Source organism: Coregonus clupeaformis, chromosome 3, assembly GCF_020615455.1.
Source record: "Coregonus clupeaformis isolate EN_2021a chromosome 3, ASM2061545v1, whole genome shotgun sequence".
Taxonomy (NCBI): Eukaryota; Metazoa; Chordata; class Actinopteri; order Salmoniformes; family Salmonidae; genus Coregonus; species Coregonus clupeaformis.
In genome coordinates, this window is record NC_059194.1 from 4,213,134 (window position 1) to 4,223,133 (window position 10,000).

Consider the following 10,000-nt stretch of genomic DNA (forward strand, 5'->3'; position numbering starts at 1 on the left):
GGTGTCTCTCTCTGTCTCTCTCTCTCTCTCTCTCTCTCTCTCTCTCTCTGTCTCTCTCTCTCTCTCTCTCTCTCGCTTGTGTGTGTGTGTGTGACATAATAAAACAAGTAATATAATATATTTGACTATTATTTGATTACCCCATCATGAAAACGATTTAACTACAAGCCTTTATGTTGCTGTGTCTAACATTTTTAGTTCTGGCATAACTGTGTGACTTAATAACTTGGGCCCTTTTTCTCAGAATATGAATGATGTCATCATAACTGTGTGACTTAATAACTTGGGCCCTTTTCTCAGAAAATGAATGATGTAGTCATCTTGACTGGTGCGTGGGAGAAAAGCCAAAACAACCCATATTCTATTAGTAGGAGAATCGGATTTGAAAGAGCAGGGAACTGGTTTGAAGACCGGTGTAGGCTACGGGACAGAAATACGAATGGAGAAGGGGACAGTGGGGAAATGAACATTATCCATGAAATTGTACTAAAAGCACACACCATCAAATCTGGTCCTCTGTAGCTCAGCTGGTAGAGCACGGCGCTTGTAACGCCAAGGTAGTGGGTTCGATCCCCGGGACCACACATACACAAAAATGTATGCACGCATGACTGTAAGTCGCTTTGGATAAAAGCGTCTGCTAAATGGCATATTATTATTATTACATCAAAGTTACATGTAAAGGATCATAGGGAAAGGAAATGTATATTGGGAGACAATTCAAACATGTAATAGAAGTCCAACATCAAAATCTTCTATGCTTCTGTGGCTAATTGCTCCTTTGCACTATAGGCTATATACAAAAGTAAAAATGAGCAGTAATAGAAAGGCGAAATTCTTATAAATGCTTTGTTTTTAGGGGGAAACAATTGCTTATTCACTGAATCACCATGACAACACCTTGTCTGACATTGTCTCTCCCTCTCTTCCTCTCTCCCCCTCCCCTCTCTCCTCCTCTCTCCCCCTCCCCTCTCTTCCTCTCTCCCCCTCCCCTCTCCTCCTCTCTCCCCTCTCCTCCTCTCTCCCCTCCCCTCTCTTCCTCTCTCTCCTTCCCCTCTCCTCCTCTCTCCTCCTCTTTCCCTCTCCTCCTCTCCCCCTCCCCTCTCTTCCTCTCCCCCTCCCCTCTCCTCCTCTCTCCCCCTCCCCTCTCCTCCTCTCTCCTCCTCTATCCCTCTCCTCCTCTCTCCCCCTCCCCTCTCTTCCTCACTCCCCTCCCCTCGCTTCCTCTCTCCCCCTCCCCTCTCCTCCTCTCTCCCCTCCCCTCTCTTCCTCTCTCCCCCTCTCCTCCTCTCTTCCCCTCCCCTCTCTTTCTCTCTCCCCCTCCCTCTCCTCCTCTCTCCCCCTCCCTCTCTCCTCTCTCCCCCTCCCCTCTCCTCCTCTCTCCCCCTCCCTCTCCTCCTCTCTCCTCCTCTATCCCTCTCCTCCTCTCTCCCCCTCCCCTCTCTTCCTCCCTCCCCTCCCCTCGCTTCCTCTCTCCCCCTCCCCTCTCCTCCTCTCCCCCTCCCCTCTCTTCCTCTCTCCCCCTCCCTCTCCTCCTCTCTCCCCCTCCCTCTCCTCCTCTCTCCTCCTCTATCCCTCTCCTCCTCTCTCCCCCTCCCCTCTCTTCCTCACTCAATCAATCAATCAATTTTATTTTATATAGCCCTTCTTACATCAGCTAATATCTCGAAGTGCTGTACAGAAACCCAGCCTAAAACCCCAAACAGCTAGTAATGCAGGTGTAGAAGCACGGTGGCTAGGAAAAACTCCCTAGAAAGGCGAAAACCTAGGAAGAAACCTAGAGAGGAACCAGGCTATGAGGGGTGGCCAGTCCTCTTCTGGCTGTGCCGGGTGAAGATTATAACAGAACCATGCCAAGATGTTCAAAAATGTTCATAAGTGACAAGCATGGTCAAATAATAATCAGGAATAAATCTCAGTTGGCTTTTCATAGCCGATCATTAAGAGTTGAAAACAGCAGGTCTGGGACAGGTAGGGGTTCCATAACCGCAGGCAGAACAGTTGAAACTGGAATAGCAGCAAGGCCAGGCGGACTGGGGACAGCAAGGAGTCACCACGGCCGGTAGTCCCGACGTATGGTCCTAGGGCTCAGGTCTCTCAGTTGGCTTTTCATAGCCGATCATTAAGAGTTGAAAACAGCAGGTCTGGGACAGGTAGGGGTTTCGTAACCGCAGGCAGAACAGTTGAAACTGGAATAGCAGCAAGGCCAGGCGGACTGGGGACAGCAAGGTGTCATCATGCCCGGTAGTCCTGACGTATGGTCCTAGGGCTCAGGTTCTCAGAGAGAAAGAGAGAACGAGAGAATTAGAGAGAGCATACTTAAATTCACACAGGACACTGGATAAGACAGGAGAAGTACTCCAGGTATAACCAACTAACCCCAGCCCCCCGACACATAAACTACTGCAGCATAAATACTGGAGGCTGAGACAGAGAGCGGTCCGAGACACTGTGGCCCCATCCGAAGAAACCCCCGGACAGGGCCAAACAGGAAGGATATAACCCCACCCACTCTGCCAAAGCACAGCCCCCGCACCACTAGAGGGATATCCTCAACCACCAACCTACAATCCTGAGACAAGGCCGAGTATAGCCCACAGAGGTCTCCACCACAGCACAAACCAAGGGGGGCGCCAACCCAGACAGGAAGATCACGTCAGTAACTCAACCCACTCAAGTGACGCACCCCTCCCAGGGACGGCATGAAAGAGCACCAGCAAGCCAGTGACTCAGCCCCTGCAACAGGGTTAGAGGCAGAGAACCCCAGTGGAGAGGGGAACCGGCCCGGCAGAGACAGCAAGGGCTGTTCGTTGCTCCAGAGCCTTTCCGTTCACCTTCACACTCCTGGGCCAGACTACACTCAATCATATGACCTACTGAAGAGATAAGTCTTCAGTAAAGACTTAAAGGTTGAGACCGAGTCTGCGTCTCTCACATGGGTAGGCAGACTGTTCCATAAAAATGGAGATCTATAGGAGAAAGCCCTGCCTCCCGCTGTTTGCTTCTAGGGACAATTAGGAGGCCTGCGTCTTGTGACCGTAGCGTACGTATTGGTATGTACGGCAGGACCAACTCGGAAAGATAGGTAGGAGCAAGCCCATGTAACGCTTTATAGGTTAACAGTAAAACCTTGAAATCAGCCCTTGCCTTAACAGGAAGCCAGTGTAGGGAAGCTAGCACTGGAGTAATATGATCAAATTTCTTGGTTCTAGTCAGGATTCTAGCAGCCGTATTTAGCACTAACTGAAGTTTATTTAGTGCTTTATCCGGGTAGCCGGAAAATAGAGCATTGCAGTAGTCTAACCTAGAAGTAACAAATGCATGGATTAATTTTTCTGCATCATTTTTGGACAGAAAATTTCTGATTTTTGCAATGTTACGTAGATGGAAAAAAGCTGTCCTTGAAACAGTCTTGATATGTTCGTCAAAAGAGAGATCAGGGTCAAGAGTAACGCCGAGGTCCTTCACAGTTTTATTTGAGACGACTTTACAACCATCAAGATGAATTGTCAGATTTAACAGAAGATCTCTTTGTTTCTTGGGACCTAGAACAAGCATCTCTGTTTTGTCCGAGTTTAAAAGTAAAAAGTTTTCAGCCATCCACTTCCTTATGTCTGAAACACAGGCTTCTAAGCGAGGGCAATTTTGGGGCTTCACCATGTTTCATTGAAATGTACAGCTGTGTGTCATCCGCATAGCAGTGAAAGTTAACATTATGTTTTCGAATAACATCCCCAAGAGGTAAAATATATAGTGAAAACAATAGTGGTCATAAAACGGAACCTTGAGGAACACCGAAATGTACAGTTGATTTGTCGGAGGACAGACCATTCACAGAGACAAACTGATATCTTTCCGACAGGTAAGATCTAAACCAGGCCAGAACTTGTCCGTGTAGACCAATTTGGGTTTCCAGTCTCTCCAAAAGAATGTGGTGATCGATGGTGTCAAAGGCAGCACTAAGGTCTAGTAGCACGAGGACAGATGCAGAGCCTCGGTCTGACGCCATTAAAAGGTCATTTACCACCTTCACAAGTGCAGTCTCAGTGCTATGATGGGGTCTAAAACCAGACTGAAGCATTTCGTATACATTGTTTGTCTTCAGAAAGGCAGTGAGTTGCTGCGCAACAGCTTTTTCTAAAAATTTTTGAGAGGAATGGAAGATTCGATATAGGCCGATAGTTTTTTATATTTTCCGGGTCAAGGTTTGGCTTTTTCAAGAGAGGCTTTATCACTGCCACTTTTAGTGAGTTTGGTACACATCCGGTGGATAGAGAGCTGTTTATTATGTTCAACATAGGAGGGCCAAGCACAGGAAGCAGCTCCTTCAGCAGTTTAGTAGGAATAGGATCCAGTATGCAGCTTGAAGGTTTAGAGGCCATGATTATTTTCATCATTGTGTCAAGAGATATAGTACTAAAACACTTAAGTGTCTCTCCCGATCCCAGGCCCTCGCAGAGCTGTGCAGATCCAGGACAGCTAAGCCCTGGAGGAATACGCAGATTCAAAGAGGAGTCCGTAATTTGCTTTCTAATGGTCATGATCTTTTCCTCAAAGAAGTTCATGAATTTATTACTGCTGAAGTGAAAGCCATCCTCTCTTGGGGAATGCTGCTTTTTAGTTAGCTTTGCAACAGTATCAAAAAGAAATTTTGGATTATTCTTATTTTCCTCGATTAAGTTGGAAAAGTAGGATGATCGAGCAGCAGTGAGGGCTCTTCGGTACTGCACGGTACTGTCTTTCCAAGCTAGTCGGAAGACTTCCAGTTTGGTGTGGCGCCATTTCCGTTCCAATTTCCTGGAAGCTTGCTTCAAAGCTCGGGTATTTTCTGTATACCAGGGAGCTAGTTTCTTATGACAAATGTTTTTCGTTTTTAGGGGTGCAACTGCATCTAGGGTATTGCGCAAGGTTAAATTGAGTTCCTCAGTTAAGTGGTTAACTGATTTTGTCCTCTGACGTCCTTGGGTAGGCAGAAGGAGTCTGGAAGGGCATCAAGGAATTTTGTGTTGTCTGAGAATTTATAGCACGACTTTTGATGCTCCTTGGTTGGGGTCTGAGCAGATTATTTGTTGCGATTGCAAACGTAATAAAATGGTGGTCCGATAGTCCAGGATTTTGTGGAAAACATTAAGATCTACAACATTTATTCCATGGGACAAAACTAGGTCCAGAGTATGACTGTGGCAGTGAGTAGGTCCAGAGACATGTTGGACAAAACCCACTGAGTCGATGATGGCTCCGAAAGACTTTTGGAGTGGGTCTGTGGACTTCTCCATGTGAATATTAAAATCACCAAAAATTAGAATATGATCTGCTATGACTACAAGGTCTGATAGGAATTCAGGAAACTCAGAGAGGAACGCTGTATATGGCCCAGGAGGCCTGTAAACAGTAGCTATAAAAAGTGATTGAGTAGGCTGCATAGATTTCATGACTAGAAGCTCAAAAGATGAAAACGCCATTTTTTTTTTTGTAGAATTGAAATTTGCTATCGTAAATGTTAGCAACACCTCCGCCCTTGCGGGATGCACGGGGAATATGGTCACTAGTGTAACCAGGAGGTGAGGCCTCATTTAACACAGCAAATTCATCAGGCTTAAGCCATGTTTCAGTCAGGCCAATCACATCAAGATTATGATCAGTGATTGGTTCATTGACTATGACTGCCTTTGAAGTGAGGGATCTAACATTAAGTAACCCTATTTTGAGATGTGAGGTATCACGATCTCTTTCAATAATGGCAGGAATGGAGGAGGTCTTTATCCTAATAAGATTGCTAGGGTGAACACCGCCATGTTTAGTTTTGCCCAACCTAGGTCGAGGCACAGACACAGTCTCAATGGGTATGGCTGAGCTGACTACACTGACTATGCTATTGGCAGACTCCACTAAGCTGGCAGGTTGGCTAACAGCCTGCTGCCTGGCCTGCACCCTATTTCACTGTGGGGCTAGAGGAGTTAGAGCCCTATCTATGTTGGTAGATAAGAGGAGAGCACCCTCCAGCTAGGATGGAGTCCGTCACTCCTCAGCAGGTCAGGCTTGGTCCTGTTTGTGGGTGAGTCCCAGAAAGAGGGCCAATTATCCACAAATGTTATCTTTTGGGAGGGGCAGAAAACAGTTTTCAACCAGCGATTGAGTGCTGAGACTCTGCTGTAGAGCTCGTCACTTCCCCTAACTGGGAGGGGGGCCAGAGACAATTACTCGATGCCGACACATCTTTCTAGCTAATTTACACACTGAAGCTATGTAGCACTTGGTGACCTCTGACTGTTTCATCTTAACATCGTTGGTGCCGACGTGGATAACAATATCTCTATACTCTCTACACTCGCCAGTTTTAGCTTTAGCCAGCACCATCTTTAGATTAGCCTTAACGTCGGTAGCCCTGCCCCCTGGTAAACAGTGTATGATCGCTGGGTGATTCGTTTTAAGTCTAATACTGCGGGTAATGGAGTCGCCAATGACTAGGGTTTTCAATTTGTCAGAGCTAATGGTGGGAGCCTTCGGGCGTCTCAGACCCCGTAACGGGAGGAGTAGAGACAAGAGAAGACTCAGACTCAGACTCCGACTCGCTACATAATGGGGAAAACCGGTTGAAGGTTTCTGTCGGCTGAATGAGCGACACCGGTTGAGCATTCCAACAGTATTTCCCTCCAGAAGCCATGAGAAAGTTGTCCGGCTGCGGGGACTGTGCGGGGGATTTATACTAACGTTACTGTCTGTACTTACTGGTGGCACAGACGCTGTTTCTTCCTTTCCTACACTGACATTACCCTTGCCTAACGATTGCGTCTGAAGCTGGGCTTGTAGCACAGCTATTCTCGCCCGTAAGGCGATCGTTCTCCTGTATATTATGAGTACAGCGACTACAATTAGAAGACATCATGTTAATGTTACTACTTAGCTTCGGCTGTTGAAGATGTTGACGAACCATGTCCAGATAAAGCGTCCGGAGTGAAAAAAGTTGAATAAGGGAAAAAAGTTGCGATGGAAAAATGGAAAATAAAGTAAAATTGGCAGCTAAAACGCACAGGAAAATGACTCTTCTGTCTCGGGATAAAACGTCCGGGTGAAAAAGTTTAACGAAAAAAGATGAGTGAGGACAAAACTAAAAAGTTGGTAAATTTGTTGAACACAGAGATTGATTAAACGTTTATTAAAAGTAAAACGTGAATAGTTTGGCAGGTAGCCAAGTAGCAACAAACAGCACAGCAGCACGGAGACAATGCGGAAGCGAGACGGAAGTCACGTGGTTCAAGGCTGTGATCGATCACTCCCCTCCCCTCGCTTCCTCTCTCCCCCTCCCCTCTCCTCCTCTCTCCCCCTCCCCTCTCTTCCTCTCTCCCCCTCCCCTCTCCTCCTCTCTCCCCCTCCCCTCTCTTTCTCTCTCCCCCTCCCCTCCTCTCTCCCCCTCCCCTCTCTTCCTCTCTCCCCATTGCAATTCAGCTCTCTAAGTTAATTCTTCCTTCACCCCCATGCAAGACTACAATGAGACCATTTTACTCAGCGTGCTAAACGACGGGAAATTAGGGAGAAAAGCAAAGAGAATACATTCAGGGAAACCAGATGGTTTAAATGCTAAAATAAGACAGTTTACTCCTATTATTAGTTAGTAATTATAGCCCTACAACTCCATGATAGAATCGTTTTCTCACAGTGAAAGAGGTCGTTTTGATGTTCGATATTTCATCAAGTCACAAAAAATATACCATGAAAATGCCTTATTTGAGTAGCCTATAACAAACACAGAGGGTTCATTCATGGACGTGAGATGAGCAGAGCTCTGCTCCCCTCTGGGCAAAGCAGCATCGTTTCAGCGGGCATGTGGAGACGCAGACAGGTGGACTCACATAATCATTTACTGACACTTGAAGGTAGCAGAATCACAGAGGCTCAGAGCATATTGTAATAACGATGTAATAACTGTGTAATTCCGGTGTAATAACTGTGTAATTCCGGTGTAATAACTGTGTAATAATGATGTAATAACTGTGTAATAACTGTGTAATAACAGTGTAATAACAATAAATAATTCACTAAAACACTAGTAATGAACAGTAGCTTAGGCTAGTAACAGACATCATAATAACGTTAATTATTATTATTGTTAATATAGCATGATTAATACATGCCTACCTGTACTTATAATACATAGACTCCTCAAAACAAAAAGGGTCATATTTTACGCATTACTTGAACTTGATCGAACCAAGAGTCCAAGAACACCCCAAAATCTATGAATCTGGTCAAAACTTGTGGACAACCATATTGGGTAATTGAAAGCGACTACAGCAGGTCTACACACCCACCCATTTCAACCAGAGAGATGTACTTGCAGTAGGCCTATACCAAGAGAAAGATTCCTCTCTCATCTGGCACCCACATTTATGGCCTTATAATTTTGGGAATGTTTTGTTATGTGAACGTTCAGTACCCACAGGAGCTTCAGTAGGCCTAGCACATTGAATACTCCATCACAGCCGATGGTCAAGCACCGCAGGAACGCACCGCGCAGACAGGCCAGCGACAGGCAGACCATAGCCCAAGTAACAAGTACTCAATTTTCACCATCACTAAACGGAGACGGACACCTGCGGTATTCAACCATGTGATTTAGTTCCCTGCACTAGAATAAATTCTCACAATACATGAGACCAGACTGCCCAACACAACCAGACATTTAACTTTGAGCTCAAATTTCACGTAGCTCTGTGTCTCTCTCTGTCCACGACACTCAAATTCAAAGGCACGCGTATCACTGGACACGATGTCCAACATCAGCACCGACTGAATAGAACACATCAGTGTCTCACTGCAAAGTAAAATATAGCAGGCACATAATCAAATAGGCTACTGAGATGCATTTTATAGTTACATTAACAGTAATTTCAGCCAAATGTCACCCTGAAAATGTTATAAGAATACTAGCTCTTAATCAAGTGTTGCCTGTTTCTCACCTGCCTTGGCGAGAAGCAAATTCCCCCATTCCATTCCCGGTATTTTCTTTAGAAAAAAGCTGGAGACAATATTTCTGTGCACTTTACTTGCAGTTGTAAATAGTCCTTGCAGATATCCTTATAGTGTATTACTTTGATTCGTTTCAGAATGACATTTCCCAACATAAAGATCCTTCAGCATTTTCAGTCCGTTCATATGTTAATATTTTTTCTTCTGTTTTCTCCGCGGCTAAGCTTCTCCGTCCGTGCTGCACGTTAGACGTGCTTTCCTTGCCTCTTCGTAAGGTCTCTCCACCACACACACCAGCTCTGACAGAGCGCGCTGCGCGGTCCCAGCTCGATATTCGGGAACGCCAATAGAGTGACTAGGTAACCAAGGGCATCCGCATCCTACATGAAAAGGAGAGGACGAGGCTTTTTGCAAAGTGTCTTCCGAAAAGAATAAATTATCCCACTGCTGTAGCGTTTGACTCCCTGTTTATCACTCATGGTGGAAATGCTGAGCCAAGTCACGTGGGGTTGGCAGTGGCACAGGGCTTGTGTGGCATCACTTGCTTCACACATTCTCAATGGATTCATATTCCAAAAGGTTGTATTCTTAAATTAATATTATTCTGCCTTTTGAGCGTAAATGCATGCACACATGCTCATGTACTGTCTTATCAGAAAAATGCTTTCAACTAAATTCAGTCCATTATAGTAAATGCCACTGCCTCTTGAAATGGCTAATATCTGACTGTTTCTGTTCTCCTATCAGTCTGTTTATGCAGAAGTGATACTTGACTAAACTGCGATAGTCACAAGGCGGGAAGACAAAAGCTTCAGCTATCATGTAAAGGATTTCCATATTTATTGTTTATATAATCCTGCGGGGAGTTCATTTGGAATGCCAAGCAGAGAGTTAGTCGGCTCACACAGGCGAGGCAGAAATGCATCACTATGGCCAATGTCACTTGCTGTATGGCATTTGACTGGTTGGGATGTGTCTTTCAAGCCACTTGTGTGCAAGAATAGCAGCTTTCAATAGCTGTATACAGCTACCC

General features: G+C 45.6%; 1 protein-coding gene across 2 annotated transcripts in view; it reads right to left on the reverse strand.

Annotated features, from left to right (window-relative positions):
• LOC121539167 (neuroligin-3-like) overlaps positions 1-9,386 on the reverse strand; it is a 343,557-nt gene extending 334,171 nt beyond the window's left edge. For both annotated transcript variants that reach the window (XM_045206887.1, XM_045206888.1), the window contains exon 1: positions 8,958-9,386. The gene's annotated coding sequence lies outside the window, so the exon portion shown is untranslated. The remainder of the gene's footprint in view (positions 1-8,957) is intronic.
• Positions 9,387-10,000: the final 614 nt, after the last annotated feature.